General features: G+C 45.5%; 1 non-coding gene across 1 annotated transcript; it reads left to right on the top strand.

Annotated features, from left to right (window-relative positions):
* The first annotated feature begins 10,807 nt into the window (after positions 1–10,807).
* LOC126507559 (U6 spliceosomal RNA) lies at positions 10,808–10,913 on the top strand. Its single transcript, XR_007593579.1, has one exon. It is a non-coding gene; the product is annotated as a U6 spliceosomal RNA (small nuclear RNA).
* The last annotated feature ends 5,759 nt before the right edge of the window (positions 10,914–16,672 follow it).

Genomic DNA, 16,672 nt, shown 5'->3' with positions numbered 1-16,672 from the left:
AGGATTGAGGGGATTTCTTTGTCCCTGAGGAACAAGTGCCTGCCAGGCTGGGGCAGCCACCTCTGGGAGCCTACTTAAAGCTAGCTGGTCCTCCATTCACTTCTGCAAGGGTGGCATCCCACTGTCCTGCGAAGGTCAATCCAGATTGTCCCAGCTGGCTGCTGCTCCTTGCAAGCATGTATCAGAAGTAAACATCCTCCAAGCGGTGTGCAGCTGGGACCGGAGGCCAAGGGGTGATGACTGGAGGTATGCTGAGCAGGATGTTACAGTAGATGCTTGAGTAACAGATGCTTCTGCGAAATTCTTTCTCCCTTTTAGGTGGTAGTGAGAAAAAGACGGGTGCCAGTGTTGGGCCAAAGGTCTCTAGAGAAAAGCCAATGCAAGGAAAAGCGCCGTGAGGGAAACCGGAGACCGTTATCTTCTATCTCGACAGAGTCTCCAAACAGGCTCAGCCCGTGACTGGTGCCTCTGCAGCCGAAAGGTGGTACAGTAGGAATCTACTGATTGTCAACTTCAAGGACCTAGAACAACCTCTGGGAGCGTCCTTGAGCGGGGTTCTTGATTGGCTTAGCTGAGGTGGGAGACCCACCCTAAATGTTGGTGGCACCATCCCATGGGCTGGGGTCCTAGTCTCATCTCTGTTGCTATGACAAAAACAAAAACAACGCCCACCCTTATCTAAGCAACTCAGGGGAGAAAGGGTTCACTTTAGCTTACAACTCCAAGTTATAGTCCATCGTAGCAGGGAAGCAGAGGTGGGAGGAACTGAGAACGACAGGTCGCAACTCATCCAAAGCCAGGAGCAGAGAGAAATGAAGGCACACACACTGCTGTTCAGCTCATTCGCTTCCCTGTTAGACAGGGCAGCATCCAAATCTAGGGAGTGGTGCTGCTCACAGTGGCCTGGGTCTTCCTACAACATTTAATGAAACACAGACGTCTCCCACAGGCAAACTCACAGACTAGCCTGGTCCAGACATTCCTTCGGTGAGCCTCTCTTCCCAGGGTCTAGACCAGCGGTTATTTACATTACGATTCGTAACAGTAGCAACACTACCAGTTATGAAACAGCAACAAAATAGTTTTATGGTTGGGAGTCACCGCAACATGACGACCTGTGTTAAAGGGCTGCGGCAGCAGGAAAGTTGAGAACCCTTGCTCTAGACTATGTCAAGCTGAGACAACCATCACTGCTGAGGACCTGGGCTGCACAGCAAAGAGAAAGCAGGTGAGCAGCAGCTCCCATTCCTCTCTGCTTCCTGTCTGTGGAAGGACCAGCAACCTCACACTCTTGCTTTGATGATCGACGGTACCCTCAAAACTGTGATCCCAAATAAGCCCCTCTTCCTGAAGGTGGTTTTGTCGGATGTTTCTTGCACCAGCAAACTGTAAAGTAGCGAATGCAAGGTCTCAAGGAGCTTGGGCGCCGTGGTGGGAGAGAGCCCTCTACAGCTGGAGGGCTTCTCCTTTACCACCAGCCTTCCACCATCTGTGCGTGGAAAAATGACTCAGCACCAAACTCTCTCACACGGTGCTACCCAGGCGGCAGTCAGAACGCTAAACTAAGCATTTGATCTATTTTAATTTTTATTGATAGCAATAAAATAATAATGTCATTTCCCAAACTATCATTTTTCAAATTAATATTAATAATATTTTTACTACTACTAAGCACAGCCCCGCGAAGCTGGTGCTTTCTTCAACTCTCATTTTACAGGTGAGAAACTGAGGCACAAGGGGGGCTTGCCTGGGACTCTTAGCTGAGCCTGGAGGTGCCCTTAGGCAAACTGGCTGTGCTACTCTCTTTTTTCCCCTTTTCTTTAGATTTATTTATTTATTGTATGTATATGGGTACTTTGTCTACATATACTCTGCACACCAGAAGATGGCATCAGACAGACATGAGCGGTCATGTGGGTACTGAGAATTGAACTCAGGACCTTCAGGAGAGCAGTGAGTGCTCTTAACCACTGAGCCATCTCTCCAGCCCCATGACTGTGTTACTCTTGACCACTGATGCTTCTGCCTCTGCAGTTGCCGTGAGCAACGCACAAAATGTGGCCTAGCAAGCGCTGGGCTTGGTGCCCGCCTCACGGCAAACCCTCACCAAATGTTAGCTTTTATTATCAACAGCACACGAAGCAACACAAAGCAGACCAGTCAAGCTCCCTGCCTCACTTGAGGTTCTTAATGATGCCTGACATTTGTTTAGCTGTGTCGATAATTAAAAAAGCTATCTCAAGGATGTGCCCTATAGTCCTCCCTGAAGTCCATGAAAGCAGCGGATGACTTAGAAGGCAGGAGAAGGTCAGTGGCCTGCAGAAGTTCATTCCACCATCCAGCAAGTCTTTATTGACATCCCAGAGCCCGTGTGAGCTGAGAGGATACTGAAGGCCCCACAGCCCGGGACTTAGAGGATGGCTAACTCAGATTGTGATTACACAAGCCTTCCAACACTGAGCTGTCTGGACTGTGATACAATCCAGTAACTGTTCCGACGCTACTTGTGTGCAGAAGCGATTGGAAGGACGGGATCCCCACACAGGCGCATGTCACAGTCTCACAAGTTCACCCCATCTAAGGACTGAAACTCACTGATCAGATGTCAGATAATAAAACCTTATGTGGAAACCACAGTTTCTAGCTCCTAAACAGCCGCAATTTCATTTTAACCTTGTGACACCCAGGTTTTAAAAGTTAGTAAGAGATTAATGTTAATGACACCAAACGCATTCTAGCCAGAATTATTCTTGACTTTTTTTTTTTTTTTTTTTTTTTGCAAGCTCCACATCTGGCCCCCTCTTGCACTCTGCCCTATACATCTGTGATGGTTGATTTTAGGTGTCAACTTGACTGAGTTAAAGGATTCTCAGAGAGTTTGTAAATAATTATTCCTGGGAAGAATGCCTAGTTTTAAGTCTCAGCTTAGCAATTCTGTGACTTTGGGCAAATGAACTCTCTTAGTATTTCAGAAACCGTATCTAGGAAGTGGAGGCAGCTGCTTCCTGGGCCTCCTGTGAAGATTAAAGGAGCTAACATATGTACAGAGTTTGGAAAAGTGCCTTGCATGTAGCAACTGGCGCTTGTTTATAGGAAATAAAAATACTGTGTAGTTATAGCCTACACATATTGTGGAAATGTATCTCTCCTTAGAGTTTGGTACAGTTTTTGCTTTATAGATTTTTTTTCTAAGGCTAAGTTGTTAGGTGCATACAAAATTAGTATTGTCCTACCTTCTCAGTGACTAGAAATTTAAGTAAATTCTTTAGCAATGCTTTTTGTCTTGCACTCTATCTGGTGTTAACATAATCTTACTGCTTTTCCTGTGGTTCATGCTTGCATGGGTTTTCGCTTTTCACTCTTTGGACTCAATCTCGTTTTAGCTTTGTGTTTTAGGCGTACTCATGGAAGTGGTAGAGAGTTGTTTTAAAATTCAATTTGTTGAACTTGGCTTGAAATTTATGCATGGATAAGTCACTGTTCTGTTACTGTGATAAAATACCATGACCAAAAGCAGCTTAGCCATGAAAGTGTTTCTTTTGGACTACGGTTACAGAAGGGCTATGAGTTCTTCCTGGTGGGAGGGCCCAGCAGCAAGCCCCAGAAACAGGGAGCTGAGGGATAACATCCCAATGCAAAGAGGAAGAAGGGAGGGAGGGAGGGAGGGGGAAGGTGAGGCTGTAAACCCTCAAAGCCCTCACCTTAACCATGTGCTGCCTCCAGCAAGGTTCCACCTCCTAAGTGTTCCATAACCTTCCCAAACAGCATCACCTGCTGGGGACCAAGTGTTCAAACTCATGAGCCTATGGGGAGCATTTCTGAACCAAACCACCAGTGCACTTAGTTCCTTTACATTTAAACCTGAGCATGGCAACAATGAAGCTGAATCTACGGTCTCAGAATCTGCTCCCTTTCCCAGCTCCTTGTTTGGTTTGGAGTGGATACTCTGTCATCATTCTGTTCCCTCTTCTGTTAGGTTAGAAGTAGTAAACATTGGCTATTCTTTAACAGTGCCTGGAGATCCCACCTTGCACATTTGATCTGTGAAACTCCACAATGAGAAACACTTGTAGGTTTTTCTCAGTCAATTCTTCAAGATGTCTGTGTTGCAGTTATCACACTTGCAATGTGATCTAAGTGAAAGAGTTATTTTATCTTTCAGTATGGGTGTGCATGTGTGTCTGTGTAGGGTATGGGAACAGGAGTGCAAAGTGCCTATAGGGGCAGAAGAGGGTACCAGATGCCCCAGAGTCTAGGCGACTGTGAACTGTTACATGCGGGTGGAGGGAAACAAACTTCAGTCCTCTGCAAGGGCAGCATGGACTCTTGAGTGCCAATCCAGTCCTCATTCGATTTTTTATTTGCAGCCAGTCAGTTTTTAAGCTCACCCACACAGTTCCCCTTTTTATTGCTTTTCCAGCTTCTTTGATTTTCCAGATGGGATCATATTACATTTGTTGGGAGAATGCCATTCAAGTCAGGCCTGTGTTGCATGCCTATAATGACTTGGGATACTGAGGCAGGAAGATCACAAGTTCAAGATCTGCTTGGGTTTCAGAGTTCAAGGTTAGCCTGGGCAACTTAGCACCACCCTGCCTCAAAATAAAAAAAAATGAAGGGGAAAACGGGTAGAAGGGCCTGGGCACGTAGCTTGGGTGGTAGGGCATTTGCTTAGAATGGGAAAGGTTTAGTGTTTAGAAGGACTGGAAGAGACAAAAGAGAGAGAATGCCTTTTGGTATTTCCTTTAGGATTGGATTTTATGCCGTCAAATACTCTCATTTATATGAAAATATTATTATTCCATTTTTATTTTTATGTTTTGAGATTTTTTTTAATGTCATGTGTATGAGTGTTTTATCTGCATCTATGTGTGTGCAACACTTGCATGTCTGGTGCCCACAGAGGCCAGAAGAGGATGTTGGATCCACTGGACCTGGAGTTACAGGCGTTTGAGAGCTGCCCTGTGGGGGATCTACAAGTGCTCTTTAACTCCTGAGCTACCTCCCTGACCTCTCGCTCTTATTCTTAAAGGGTGTTTTCTTGTGGTGTAGAGTTCTGGGTTGGTATTGCTCCTTTCCCTCTGATGCACCGAAACTCCCCACCAGCTCCTGATTCTTGTTCTTTCTGTTGAGAAGTCTGTTGTCATGTTAGCTTTATTGCTCCTTTAAATAGGAAATAGGCCTTTTTCTTCTCTATACCTGCCTTTAAGGGTTTTTTTTGATAGTGCTTTGAGAAGCATTGCTTTATTATGACATTTATATTTGAACTTAGACCTTTTCTTGATTTTTGAAGATCTTCAGCCATTGCCTCTTACAAACCTTATGCCCCTCCATTTGCTGTCCTCCACCACTGACGTTCTCAGTGATGGGATCTCTCTCTCTCTCTCTCTCTCTCTCTCTCTCTCTCTCTCTCTCTCTGTGTGTGTGTGTGCTTGTGTGTAACACACATTCTCATGCATGAATGTATATGCACATTTGAATGTCAGAGGACAATCTTGGGTGTCAGTCCTTGCCTCCCACCTTGCTTGAGGCAGGATCACTTGTTCAAAACTATATATGCTAGGCTATCTGGGCCATGAGCCTCTGGGGACTCTGCTGTGGTGAGCTGGGATCACAGACACCCACTGTTGTCTACAAACGTACTTGGGTCCAGGACTCTGAGCGCAGGTCCTCACCCTGGCACAGCAAGCCCTTTACCATCTGAGTCATCTTCCCAGTCTCAAAAACATTCTTTAAATTCTAAATTTTCTGAAATTTCATTTTATAGAAATAATTTATGTAAACAGACTGCACTTTCATTTCCCAGTTGCACAGACCTGAATAATCACACAGAAACTATATTAATTACAACACTGTTTGGCCGATGCCTCAGCATATTTCTAGTTAGCTCTTATATCTTAAATTAATCCACTTCTATTAATTTGTGTATCACCATGAGGCTGTACCAGTAAGGTTCTGGCATCTTTCTCCTTGGGCAGCTACATGTCGTCTGCTTGACTCCACCTTCTTTCCTCCTCTATCTCTGCCTGGATTTCCTGCCTTGCTATAGGCCATAGGCCAAAGCAACTTGTCTATTAACCAATGGTAATAAAACCTATTCATAGCATACAGAGGGGAATACCACATCAAATTTATTTTAACTTTTTATTTTATGTACATTGCTATGAAGGTGTCAGATCTCAGGAAACTAGAGTTACAGACAGTTGTGAGCTGCCATGTGGGTACCAGGAATTGAGCCCAGGTCCTCTGGATGAAAATCTGGTACTTTTAACCACTGAGCCATCTCTCCATACCTGACATCTAGTTTAATAATTTTATTAGATTTTTTATAGTTATCTGTTAAAAAATTGTAATTCTGACTCTTTTCCATTACAACAAACCTTCTAAAGTTCGAGTCGATAAGCTGGAATCTTAAGGTCTTTTTCTATTGCATGTTGCTTCTTCCAGTCTTCATACATGTAAGTCATTATAACTAAAAATTACGAGACTAGATTGAAGACTTACATTTTACTCTGCAGAGAGGATTATCTGTTACTGGATTCCAAAGGTCTCTCAGATCACTTAACATGTTAATTATGTTACAAGGCCTGGAACTCTTTTGGGTACCCAGATGCCTTCTAGGCAGCCAGGGCAGGGTCTATGTAAGGCCTGGCTTTTCCAACAGTTTTTTTCCGTATGCTTGGAATAGCCTTCAGGGCTTGGAAGGTCTTCATCACAAACCACAAGCCACGACATTTTCCTCTATACAAATATCACAGAGTGTTTCCCAGTCTCCCAGCCGCCTCCTCTGGACTTGCAAGTATCGCTAGGGCCACAGCAGGCACCGCGCTCTGCCAGGCTTGCTTCCTTGAAGTTCTTTCCTCTTTCAACTCTTAGCCAGCCAGGTGTTTTTTTTTTTTTTTGCCTTTTGTTTTTCTACCTTAATAATTTTTCCACACTTTCAAGCTGGCTTTTCTGGAAAGTATTTTTCCCAGTTTTTCAAATTCTCCTTAGAGGGAGAATTTGCCTAGATCGCTCAAGCTGTTGAAACCAGAAACATGATCCAAAATATGGCAATGTTGTGGCCTTACAATGACCCTTAATAGCTCATAAAGCTTAACAAGAATCTACTAGAATTCCCTACTTCAATTCAACCACTTCCGGGACAGTCATCTTGGCCAGTCATATCTAAATGATAATTTAAGGAATAGAATATTTTCTTACTCATTCAAGAAATACTTATTGACCATAGGCTGTGTCTCAAGAACTGTAGGCAAAGCTGGTTTCATCACTTCTTTCACACAGAGTAGAGTGATAGGCTGGGTGTGGTGGCATGTGCCTTTAATCCCAGCACTTGGGAGACAGGGCCAGGCATCCTGCTGTGAGTTTGAGGCCAGCCTGGTCTACATAGGAAGTTTCAGGTCGGTCAGGGCTATATATTGAGACCCTTTCCCAAAGAGAAGAGGGCAGGATGGAGTTACAAAGTGTTTCACTTTTTGAAAAGCTTTTCTCAAATGCACTGAGAGACGGAGAGGAGAATTGGTTGAGAACAATCGATTGCGACAGGAAGCGAGGGAGGTGCCAAGTGCTGCCTTCGTTGCATTGCTTTGTTTGCAAGAACCAGAAAATCAGGCCTAAATGGACTTCAGTAATAACTGAATGCATCATCCATCACAAAACAAGAAGACCAGAGGCTTCTCACAGAGGCCATCGCGTCTCTGGCTTCTCCTTGCTCTCCAGTTGATTCACGATGGCAGCTAAAGTTCTACTTATTCTGTGTAACCATGCCAACATGGAATGGAGAAGGCTGTCCAGAATCTTCTAACTGACCTTTCCACTTTTTTTCTCTGGCCAGAACTGGGATCTGTGCTCACGCTGACTCCAGCCACAACTGAGGAAATAAAATTATTGTGATGAAGGCTGGAGACCCAGCTCAGCAGTTACGTGTACAAACTGCCCTTGTTCTTGGAGAGCACCTGAGTTTAGTTCCCAGTGCCCACATCAGGTGGGGCAGAGCCAATTACAACTCCAGCTCCTGGAGCTCTAACATCGTCTTCTGACCACCACAGGCAATTGCTCTCACGTACACAAATCTACACACATACACAATTAAAACAACTGGACTCGCATACACAGATCTACACACATACATTATTAAAAAAATTTAAAAATCTTAAAAAAATTCCCAAATTGTCATGATGGTTTAGACTGATTGTGACCTGATCCTGCCTATATGGGATACCAATTCCTCAACAAAATTGGGAGGCTTGAGCAAAGGGGTGGAAGGAGGAAGAGGAGGAGGAAGGAGATGAATTGGGTTCAGAAAGCAGCCGGTAGTATCCACTGTAGTTAGATGATGGCAGAGGAGAGATAGAGCCAAGAGGCAACCGTTCCGTCCACGATTCCCAGAGTTTCTCACATGTGCGTTCTTCACTCTGACCCTGAAAACTAGCAATAAAAGGCCAGCATGACTGTACACATGCTAATCATGCAGGCTTTATGTTAGTCTGGTGGCGCAGACCCTGCGGTTATCCTTTTACAATGACAAAATGGAGTCACAGAGTGTTAAGGAGTCTGTGGAGGAGCAGGTGGTTGGTGGAGCCTGACATCTTTGGCCCACTCTTTTGGAAGAGGTTACCATTATTCTGATCTTTTGGAAGAGGAGATTGAAGTTCAGGAACATGATATTCAGGCACCTGTTTATTTATTTCCCAGAAAACTCACCTTCCCTACTCCGGGGGCTGCATTAGACTCCAGGAGGGTGTTGCCTTTGACCTTATGGCGTAAGCAGATTAGTAGGGTGGTAAATATTGAATATGTGTGGCTTGGAAGGAAAGAGACGGCAGTGTCTGCCATTGGGTGTCTGAATAAGTAGCAACCCAGAGACTCACACCTGTGTGACATTAGGTGAGTGTCTGTCTTATCAGCCCCTCTTTAACCTTTGGATATGGGGAGAACCAAACACGGCACACCCGGATGCTGTCAGGTCATGGTTTCACAGTCTGGAGGAGGAAGAGCATGCTTGGCAAGAGTGTATAGATGCGTTTGGAGCAGAGAGAGTGACGAGCTGTGTGAGGCTGGCTTTGTACAGCAAGGGGATGAGCTGCCCCAGGAGGATGGGGATGGCTTGGATACCTCTGTGACTGAGCGGGGGACTAAAAGTTGCTCTTCTGAGATAAGCAGAAGCTTTAGCTAACCTGCCTGATGTAGGGGACTCTACCTAGGGAGCAAAATAGGAGGGTGATTTGCACTGAGACCATTTAGCAACTTCCTGACGCCACCCATGGGAAGGCAGCAGGTAATACAGAGCTTGAACTTCAGGCCTGATATTATATCACTGGTTCTTTTTAAAAAGTGTTATTTAGGGGCCTGGAGAAACGGCTCAGTGGTTAAAAGGGCTTGTTGTTCTTTCAGAGAACCTTGGTTCAGTTCCCAGCATCCACACCAAGTACTTACAACTACCATAACTCTAGTTCTGGGGATGCCCTCTTCTGGTTTCCCAGGGTTCTTATATATGTGGTGCACAGTCATACATAAATAGAAGTAAATCTTTAAAAATTACACACACATAAACACTCACTCACAATCTTGCCTTGGTATGTAACTTTGGCTAGCCTGGAACTTGCTATGTAGAATAGGCTGACCTCATTTCACAGAGATCTGTCTAACTCTGCCTCCTGAGTACTGGGATTAAAGGCAGATGCCACCATGCCTGGTCCTTTATGTTTTCTTGATATAAGATCTCATATAACCTAGGCTGGCCCCAAATTCACGACGTAGCAGAGAATGACCTTGAATTTCCTAGCCTCCAGCCTCCACAGCCCAAGCGCTGGGATCACAGGTGTGTACCATCACGCTTGAGTTTATGCAGTGCTGGGGATGGAATCCAGGGCTTTGTGCATGCTGGGTAAGCACTTTACCAACTGAGCTACAGCTCTAGACTCACCATGGCTTCTGCACCTTGGTACATCTGTTAAATGGGAACAGTGGGCCTGATTCATTGGCGGTTTGTGAGTTTGAAAGGACGCCGTGTAAGTTAACAGTTTATCATGAGAACAGACACAGGGTGAGAGTCATTACCAGCTGCCAAGCACAGGATTGTGTGACTTGTACAGCATCCTGTTACTGCAAGCAGAGAACTCAGATAGTGTTCACCCTGTATTCCAGGTACAGGAAGCTGCCGCTAACATTAACCAGGTCTTTTACATGATAGGTACTAGTCTGCGCATCTGTCGAACTAATGGGAACGCACCCACCCTCTTACTTGTTCATACATTTAACATGTGTGGTGTGCCTACTGTGTGATTGGCGCTGGCACAGTGTCTTTCAGAAGCTCACCATTGACACAGGAGGGTGGCTTGACTACTGTGTGTGCTACGCCTTGGGAAGTCAGTGTCTTGGGTGGTTGGGTGGCACAGGGCACAGCCCTGGAGGTGAGAGGGAGAATTGGAAAGCACTGAGAATGTTTTCTGACGAAGTCCATTGGAGTAGCTCCAGTTCTACCACCACTACGACACTTCAGACTGATGGCCCTTCTGCCCCTCGGCTCCTTCACTGAGATCCCTAACAAATGTCAGGCTTTGAATAAAAAAAAGGTCGAGCACAAGAAACTCTGTGCCTTAAGCTGTGGCCGTCCCTTGCTGGTATGTGACCTCAGGCATGTCACTTCCCCTCCCTGTGCCTCAGTCTTAGGGCAGTGAAGGCTAGGCTCAGTGTTCTCGACATCTCCTTTTACTTGAGGCGACAGGCCGTTACTTCAAGGAGCCACAGCTGTTCCTTGGACTGGGCTTCCCTTTCCTCTTTGCCCCCTCCACACAACTGCAGCACGGTGCTTGCTTTGGCAGCACACAGGCAGAAATTAGAATAATGCAGAGTAGATGAGGATGGCCCCAGTGCAGGATAATACTCACGCTCTTGAGCTGTTCCATGTTTTTAAAATAACATATAAAAGAAACCCTCCACAAATCCGCACATCCTCGCTAATACTCAGTGTACTGCAGGGCAGGGACCAGCTCTCTCAGAAAACCGCTCCCAGGGGGAACATGAAACGAGACAACAGCAACCAGAACACAAAAGCAGTCAAAACAGAAGGCCGCTGCTTGCTGCTTTTCTGTGTCTGAAGCAGGCGTGTTTGGCCAGCCTGCCTTTTTCCCGAGGAAGACTCATCTTTCAATCAGCTGTGCCATGGCCTGGAGGCTCCACATTTCCACATTCTCTGTTTGGAATTCTCTCTCCACAATATTTCAGAAAGAAGGCCAACTCTGCAGTTTTCTCCAAATCTGCTTATTGCCCGGGGATTTGGGAGGGGCCGAGATGGGATGAGAAGATGGAAACCCAGCTGGACCCCACACTTTCCATGCTGGGCAGCTTCCCAACCTCAGCAGAGGAGGATAGAGAGAACCCGGGCACCTGCCTCCAGCGACTGGCTGTGTAACGGTACGGAAGAGTAAAGGGCAGCTTCCCGTAGGCTCTCTTGTTCCCTTTGTCTGGAGTCTGGCTATAATCAGAGTGTCAAAGGGGCAAAGATGTGTGGATGTCTCTTCAGCCTCCCAGCCTGGGCTCTTTCTTCTCTCTATGGGGGAAACAGGTTCTTTCTTTCTTTTGTATTTATTTTTTTTATTCTTCTTTCATATATTACATCCTGATTACAGTTTCCCTCCCTCCTCTTCCCCCAGTTTCTCTTCCCCACTTCCCTTCTCCCCAAGATATACCCTTCACACCGCATTTCCCTTTAGAAACTGCAGGCTTCCCAGGGACATCAACCAAATACGGCACAATAAGCATACGCCAGGCACATACCATCATATCAAGGCTGTAAGAGGAGACCCAGTCAGAGGGAAAGGGTCTCACAAGCAGGCACAAGAGTCAGAGACAGTCCCTGCCCCCAATGTTAGGAGTCCTACAAGAACACCAAGCTACTCACTCATAACGTATATGTGGAGGATCTCGGTCAGACCCCTGAAGGTTCCCTGGTCTCTGTGAGCCCTCATGAATCCCAGTTTTAATTCTGTGGGCTGTGTCCCTGTCCCCTCTGGTTCCTCCAACACTTCCTCCCTTCCTCCTCCTCCCTGAGGTCTGCCTAGTGTTTGTTGAGGGGCTCAGCCTCTGCTCCCAAAAGTTGCTGAATGAGAGCACCTAATTTCTTGGAGAGTCGATGGTGTCTAAAGAAGGGCCAGGGAGAGCTTCCTCCTTACTCACTGTGGGGTATCACGAGGAAAGCAAACTTGAAGCAAAGCAGGTAAAGCATCCTGGTTTCCTTTCTGTTTCTGTGATAGGGTATCCTGAACCAAACTTAGGCGACAATTCCAAGTTACAGTCCATCATAGCCCAGAAGTCACAGTGGCAGGGGCTTGACGTAGCTGATTGAACTGAGCAAAGAGAAACAGATGCATGAGGGTCTGTTTGCTTATTGGCGGACTTGCTTCTCTTTTACTCAGTTCAGGAACCCCCACCTAGGAAATGGTGCTGATCACAATGGGTTGAATCTTTCCACATCAATTAGCATCAAGATAAACCTCATCCAGTCATACCCACAGGCCACCTTGATCTAAACCAGCTCTCAACTTGTGGGGTCCCACCCTTTTGGGGTCAAATGACCTTTTCACAGGGGTTGCCTAAGACCTTCAGAAAACAGATATTTATATAACAATTCATAACAATAGCAAAATTACAGTTATGAAGTAGCAACAAAAATAATTTTGTGGTTGAAGGTCACCATAACATGAGAACTATATTAAAGAGTCACAGCTTTAGGAAGGTTGAGAAGCACTGTCATAGACAATTCCTCAGTTAAGACTCTCTTCCCAGGTGAGAGTTGAAAGTTAGCTGTCACACAAAGCCACTGAGAGCAAGGCTGAGTTGTTTGACCTTTCTTTGTTGTGGGAGGTCCTTCTGTCTATGTGTTGCTTCTACTAGTTAATGAATAAAGAACTGGCTTGGCCTATAGCATGGGAAGAGGAAGGCTGAGAGAGATGCCATAGAACCACAGCCAGAGTCAGACAAACCGAAACTTTGCTGGTAAGCGACTGCCATGTGGCAATACACAGATTAATAGAAATGGGTTAAATTAACATGTAAGAGCTAATAAGAAGCTAGAGCTAATGGGCCAAGCAGTGATTTAATTAATACAGTTTCTGTGTGATTATTTTGGGTCTAAGCTAGCCAGGTAGCCAGGAAGAACAAGCAGCCCCTCCTCCAACATTTCTTAGATCACCCAGGTGTTTGGATTATAAGGAGCTGTGGGTGGATCAAAGTTATGAGCTCTGGAATCCAAATGACGGACCCCGAATCTCAGCGCCGTCACCATTCATGCATGGGACCTTAAGTCAGTCACTTTACATCTCCTGTCTTCGGGGTTGGCGCGGGAACAGTGAGCTGCTGCCTGTTGTATTAAGTAACGCAGGCCTAATGCACAGTGAGCCCAGACTGAATGTCTGATGAGCTCTCACAGTGACTAAAGGAGGGAGCCTGGGCTTCATTTTCTCTCCATCAGACAAGAGCAGTGGATGTTAAGCAGCCAGAGGGGAGTTCTTCACTCACAGGACTGTCACTTCCCCGGGCAGAAAGGCTGACCCCCTTCTGGCCATCAGACCACAATAGGTGGTTATAGCTGGATTTAAGGCGGGAGCCTTGGATGCCAGGTAAAACCCAGAGAGTGACAATGGATGGGAGCATGAGAGGAAACAGACATTTATGGAATTGATTACAAGTAGGAAGTCCATAATTCTTTCTCCAACTAAAGGGACCTTGCCAACCCACTGTGCTTCCCAAGGTCCTCTTGTGAACCAAAAGGTGGTGGCAGGCACAGACCAGTCATATGAATGGGCCTAACACAGATCTTTCGAAAGCCCCCGAAAGGTGGTACACAGGGCTCGATTGGTAGGGTGCTTGCATAGCATGCACGAAGCCTTGGATTCCGTCTTCAGCACTGCAGAAACTGGGTACAGTGGGGCAAGCTTGCAATCCCAGACACTGGGAGGTGGGGGCAGGAGGGTCTTAGACATGCAAGGTCACAAGCTGGTACATGGGTTCATGGGTAAAGGCTTCGATGGGAACACAAATCTGCAGTCACTTTGGGATGCTGCCAAGCAGCATCTCTGAAGCTGAACATGCAGGGGCCCTATGAAGTGTCGATTTTGCCCCAAGATGTGGTACCAAAGGACTTTTACTAGTGTGGTGGTTTGAAAGAAAATGGCCCCATAGGGAATGGCGCTATTAAGAGGCGTGGCCCTGTTGGAAGAAATGTGTCACTGTGGGGGCGGTCTTTGAGGTCTTTTTCTCAAGCTTCACTCGGTGTGACAGTCAGCGGACTTCCTGCTGCCTGCAAGAGCAATATTCTTGCTGGCACGCTCAGCTCCATCTGCCTCCACACCACCATGCTCCCCTGCCTGATCCTAATGGACTGAACCCCTGAAACTGCAAGCCAGCCACCCTCAACGTAATGTTTTTCTTTGTAAGAGTTGCCACGGTCATGGTGCCGCTTCACAACAACCGTAAACCCTGAGACAACTAGACCGCCTTACACTCTACTGTGTTTCCAAGTCAGAAACTACTAGATGCTCATGAGCAAAGGAGAAAGAATCACGAAATTGTGGCATCTTCACAGGATGTCACCCTGAGAATGAAGGCTCTTTACTTTGCAGGTAGCACATGAGTATATCTCCCCAAAATAATGCTGGACAGTTTTTTTTTGGGGGGGGGGTGCTGTCATTTAATTTAAAAGCAGTTCAGAAAAACAGATGAGGCTAACTGGGATCTGAGGAAGGTCCCAGTGTAAGAGAAAGCTGAGGTCTCACCTTGGAGGGTGGGGAGTGGCAGGCGCATGAGTGGACCTGGGTTTGTTCAACTCCTGATCTGGTGCCGTATAAGCGGATGTGCACTGCTTGTATTGATTAATGTGTGTTTAACTTAGGATATATATATATATATACATATATATATATATGTATATATATATCCTTTGCTATTGGACACCAATAAACATTTAAAAATACTAAATACAAAAGTAGCAAAAACTAAAAAGAATCTTGGAATAAAATCATGAAACCTTTCTAAAAGTTAGGCCGTAAGACTGAGTTAGGTGAGATAGACCATGTTCTTGAACGAGAAAGTGAAATGTGACATGATATGAGCTCACATATAAACTTCATGCAAATTCAGCGAAAATCCCAACCTATTTTTAACAAGCTGATCCTTGTATATGGAAGAGTGAGATGGTCAAAAAGAGCCACGGTCCTCTGGTTTTTAACAAAGTTAAGCATGAGGACTGTAAAACAGGCTCAGCGGTTAAGAGCGCTGGTTGCACTTCCAGAGGATGCAGGTTCAGTCCCAGCACCCAGAAGGTGATTTACAATTGTTTATAACTCCAATTCCATAGATCTGACACCCTCTTCTGGTCCCCGTGGGCACTGCATACATACAGGCAAAATATTCATACACATAAAATAAACAATTGCAAAATTTTGTAAGAGTGAAGCACAATCCATAAGCCAGATGGCGTACTTGCTATATTGGATACCAGGATTTCTTATTATCTACTATGGCTAAGACAGTGTGCCATCAACATGGGGATGAGACAAGAGCAAGCACCCAGAAATAAACCCTCACACGTGTGGAAACTCGTAGCATCTGCCAGATCCGGCAGGTCTATCACGTCAGGTCTATTGCTTATCCATATGGGGGGAAAGTGAAATTAGTTTCCTATCCTAAGTGAGTCCCCAAAACCAATTCCAGATGGAATAAAGGCTTAAGGATAGAAAGAAAACTATGACACCATTGGAAGACAATATAAGAGATTATATCTATGACCTCAGGCTAGGGAAAGATCTCCTAAACAAAACACAATAAGTACTAGCCATAAGGACAACATTGAGCAATTTAATTATATTAAAATTAAAGATTTTTTTTCTTGTAAAACTACCATATGACCTAGCCTGGGTCCACTCCTGGGCATGTTCCTATAGGTCTCTACATCCTACCTACCCCGGGGACATTTGCTCGTCCACGTTCATTGCTGCTCTGTTCACAATCGCCAGGAAATGAAACCAGCCTCGATGCCCGTCAACTGATGGGTGGATAATGAAAATGTGGTACAGATGCGCGATGGAATTTTATCCAGCTATAAAGAAAAGCGGAATTACGAAAGTTGTAGTGGAGTGGATGGGTCTGGAAATTATTACATTAAGTGAGGTGACCCAGGCTCGGAAGGACAAATACCATATGTTCTCTCTCTCATATGTAGATCCCAGTGTTTAATCTTTATGTATGTATATGTATGTGGGAGAGAGTGGGTACAGGTCATGGAACTGGAAAGGGGACCAAGAGAAGACAAAGGGAGATGTTGAGGGAGGGAGGAAGACAACAGGGCACGGGTGGCGCGAGAGCAGAGAAGAGGCTGTGAGACGGGAGGGGACAAGGACCAACAAAGTAAATTACATTAGGAAATGCGGGAAAATACTTTGCATGTTAATATTAAAATATTTTTACATTATGATTTTTTTCTTCTTCAAAAGGAAGTATTTAAAATTTTTTCATAAATGGGAGAAGGTGATTACATAGGAATAACTAAGAAGATTGGATAGCCAGTAGCCAGCCATGTTGAATTAGGAGCGGCAGGGCTGCGTCCCCAGCACCCGGCCGCCCGCATGGCTAGCTTATGCCCGAAATAATTACACGGAAACTGTATTCTTTCAAA

Source organism: Alexandromys fortis, unplaced genomic scaffold, assembly GCF_014885135.2.
Source record: "Alexandromys fortis isolate MF-2015 unplaced genomic scaffold, M_Fortis_MF-2015_v1.1 scaffold_70, whole genome shotgun sequence".
NCBI classification, from domain to species: Eukaryota; Metazoa; Chordata; class Mammalia; order Rodentia; family Cricetidae; genus Alexandromys; species Alexandromys fortis.
Note: the sequence above shows the minus strand (reverse complement) of the source record. Positions and strands in the feature narration are given on the sequence as shown.